Here is a 4,275-nt window from a genome sequence, read left to right on the forward strand (position 1 = left end):
GGTCTCCGGCGGCCCGGGTTCCTATTGGCGGCGTCGGCCGGGGCGCGGCTATTGGCGGGCAGCGGAGAGGAAGGCCGGGGGCGGAGCTTCCGGCGGCGCGCGCGGGGATGGGGCGGGGCCGGGAAGGGCGCTCCGGAGGCGCTGAGGGGCAGGCGGCCACGTGGGGGCTGCGCCGCGGGCACCGGCCCCGGCCCCGGCCCCAACCCCGCCCGCACCAGCCGCGGGGAAGCGCCTCCTGCTGGGCCCCGACCGGACAGCGGGAGCCCCGGGAGGAAACCGGCCTTCGCGTCGCTGCCGCCCCCGCCGAGGGTCGAACGCTGCGCCGCGTAAAGGGTGGGGGGACGGGGACACGACGGGACGCAAGGCTGCGGTGCCGCGGCACCGGATACGCCGCAGGAAGCGGCGGTGCCGGTAGCCGCTGATGAACGTTGTAGGGTGGGGACGGGGCAGAGCCCCAGCCCGGGCGGTTGCTGCACAGCACCGCTGCGGGGGCACCGGGGCCCGCGCTGCTTCAGATGCTTAACTGGGTTAAATATTTATTTTAGATATATATATATATCTATAAAATACAGTAACGGCCCCCGGGATGCGCCCGCCGGGGGACGCAGCCGCACGCCCACGGGAAGGCTGGAGGAGAGAGAAGAAAAAGGAAAAATGAATAGCTGAGAAAGGGAAGGGCAGAACAGAGGTGTAGCTGAATAATTAACGGCAGGTAAAGGCCTCTCTGTGACTTGCAGGGCTGTAGCTTGCTCACCAGGAGAGCAATTAGTAACTCAATCAGGCTGCAGCGCAGGACTAAATATAAAGGCCAGAGGGAGAAGGGACAATTACCTGGGACCCAGCCCCGGCCTCTCCCGCAGGACACGGGGAAGAGACAAGCTCCGCTCCGGGCAGACGTGCGTTGGCTCTGCCCTGCCCGGGCAGTCGTACTTCTTCGATTAATCATTCTTTGCTCTGAATATATTTTGGTTTCCTGGGAAAGGGACGCTCTCCAGAAACAGGATCTGATCGAATGCGGCTGTCTCTGAGCGGGTAAACAAGGGGAAGTTTATCTGACTGCAGCAGGGGAGAACTCTTGAGTTACAAATACTTGGGAATAGTTGACATCATCAGCGTGACGGACTGTCCCAACAGTCACGTTCCTGCAGCACACAGAGTCCCCTGCAGCTAAAGGCATGCTTTCGTTTCAGTTGCAAACTGCATTTCTCAGCTAGCTGCAACAACAGTCGGTCACACGTGAGCACCGCAGCACCTTCTGTGACCCCCAGCCCAGGACGCAGTGGTGGAGCTGCTTCCAGAGGCCAGCGTCACCACCGCTGCTTCCTCCCCTGGAAGACAGGGAAAAGCACCCTCACCCATCCCTGATGTCTCGGGCCTTCCTGTCCCACACTACCACTGTTCTTCCCTGCCATGCACAAGCTGTTGACTAGGGAGAGTCTTACGCCATAGAGCAAAGAGCCGAGGAGTGGTCTTATTCATTGCTGAGGAAGCAGACTCCTGCCTGTGGCTGTGGAACACAAGAAAGAGTCATTCCCCTAAAGAAATTCAGGTTACAGGGACGGACCGGTACTCTGGGGCTCAGGAGACCCAGATACTGTCCTTACCTCTGCCAGGAGAGGATCGGAAAACTTAATTTTGTCTACCTATGCCTCAAGTCTCAGATTTTAAAATGGGGACGAATCTCGATCAGCTTTTGTAAAATGCTTTGAGATCTCTGGATGAGGAGTACTTAAATATACACACTGGCAGGTTTAATGCAGTTACGAGCAAGGAAGAAGGGGCTAAAAAAACGTCCAGACATCAGGATTTGAATTCTGTTTGTCCTGCTGCTGTCATCTCGTCGTACGTTCGTATGGTGTCTCGCCTACATCTGCCTCAGCCCCTCCAGCTGGGAAAAAAAGCTGAGACTAACCTCCGGAAGGTGGCTGGGGACTGCAGAGCTTTGAGATCTCCAAGATAAGACAGCGAGGGAGCGCAGGATGCGGAGGCACAGACGGCGTGACCATGGCCCGTGGCGCGAGGACGAGAGAGGGGTGGCTGCTCCCTGGTAAATCCGCACCAGCGAGGAGTCTGGATGGGCAGAGTTGTAAACAGTTCACATCACTGACTCGTTAAAGAGCAATTACTATTTACAGCTTGACTCACGGAACAGAACGGACACGTTATTCAGCCCGAAGGAATGGAGCTCACTTGGTATACTCCTCGCCACTCTGTAGTACGCCTCTGCTAGCAGATCAAAGTCAACTCACTGAGCAGCATTTGGGTTGAAATCGGGTGAAATTCCCTCTCTTGCAGCTGTTCCCCAGAGGGGAGGCGGGACAAGGCAGGAACGGAGGAGCCTCACAGAGCTGCGGTTTGCTGCTGGGGTTAGCAGAATGCTGTCCTGCTCCAAACCGCTTCTCTACCCCCCTCCCCACCCCTGAGCTCTAGGACACAACCCAGAAGCGCACAGGGCCTCAAGTGCCGTTTCGCTGACCCTCACCACCCCTCCGTGCTGCTGACCAGGATGACTTTCCTTAGGGACTGCTCCCATAGGAAAGCCAGGGGGAGAGAGAGAGAAGGATTAAAGAATTCCATACAAATCTGGCCTTAGTAGCAATGAAAGCCCGAAAACCCGGTGTAAAACTCAGGGTAAGTGAGACTGCGGAGTCAGCTGCCCCCAGTAGTGCTTGGGCTGGAGCTGTAAACTTGAGCTAGATGCACTGTTTTTCTCCTCGTTGCCATAAATGGCACTCTCAGCAGTCACATTACAGAGGCTTATATCATCTCCCGCTTTCATAAACTGACTGCAGAAACTGGGAGAGAAGTGCTGAAATGCTGCTGACTCCAGAGACGGGGTACTTGGGGTTATTTTGGCAAGTGGAATAGTTAGAACAAGAAGTAGGTGACCAGCTTCCCCTTCCCGAGTCTGTCGAGGCTGCTCAGTACCTTCAGGTTTCTCAGAAAATCCTACCTAAGCTCCAAAGGAACAGGAACCATCCATGATTTTTATATAGCCAGAGCTTGGAGTTCAGCGGAAACCTCTAAGAAACCACTTTAGATGACGCCAGGTTTAAGAAGTTAACGCAGGAATCCAGAATAAGATTATTTACACGAATGACGACGTGCACTGAAAGGACGACGCAGACACCAGGTGCGGCCCTTCCTCTGTGGGAAGCAAAACGTTAAAGGCTGCTTAACGCTCAGCATTCCTCTAACCCTGAATTGCAGCAACGTGGTGGATTTCTGCGTGCTCCGTCTCACCTTGCTGGAGCAGTGCGAAAGCTGAGTTACGTGCTGCACAGAGATGATGTATTTTCCTAACAGTCAGGTGATGAAATCCAGTTTTGAAAAAAGAAAAACCTGGATGAAATCCAGCCAGCACAGATGACTAAATTACACAAGGCTGAGGAGAGACACTCACCTGGTCTTCCTTGCTTAGAGGAATGATTTCCAAGCACTTTGGTTATGTTCAGTCTTAAAATAACCTCACTTTTCTTTCCTGGTTTGGGTCCCTGTAAAAGAAAAGTTAATGAGTCCACAACATCAGCCCAGTGGAAAAAGATGACAGTGGAGCACAGCACACTATCCTCTTTGGCTCTCAGTTTTGGCACATATGTGTAATTTTCCCCACACGATTTTCACTTGAACATGAATAATTTTAACCTTAACCCACAAATTCAGCACAGCAAATTGAGCTCTCCTGGAATGAAAGTTGGAAAGAGCCCAAATGGAGCTGAGCCGCTGCTCAGCCTGAGGTTTGATCACTTGTTACTGCTTGGTCCTTCCTTCTCTGATCCTCCTTCACTAACCAGAATCCGCTCGGCAAGAGAAGAGGGCTTCCCTCAAGCTGGTATCGCTCCTACAGCTGCCGCGAGCCTTGTTCCGGTCCTGGTGGCCAAGACTCGTTGGTCCGTTGCCTCTCACAGAGCGTTTTTGCTCATACAGGTATTTTGCAGGGGTTAAGGTCCCTTTAGCGGAACGTGGGTGGAAAGCCTCTGAACCACAGCGCTATAACGGCTAATCCAGGGGCAGTCGGTGGTGGGTAACACCGAGACCTCGCTGCGTCTCATGGCCCTGTACAGAAACGAGTGGGTACATGTTAGAGGAGAATTTGGGAAGTCATGTTTAGGGGTTTGCTTTTTTATTATTATTTTTCAAAGGGTTCACAAGCTTATTTGTTTGCTGTACACCATTTAATTTTACTACACTTAGTTTTACTATAATTTAAAATACGGAGCAGATTCTTAACGTATGTTTAGGGAAAGACCCTGGCCTTTGGGGAAGCAAATATGT

This window comes from Grus americana, chromosome 22 (genome assembly GCF_028858705.1).
Source record: "Grus americana isolate bGruAme1 chromosome 22, bGruAme1.mat, whole genome shotgun sequence".
NCBI lineage: Eukaryota > Metazoa > Chordata > Aves > Gruiformes > Gruidae > Grus > Grus americana.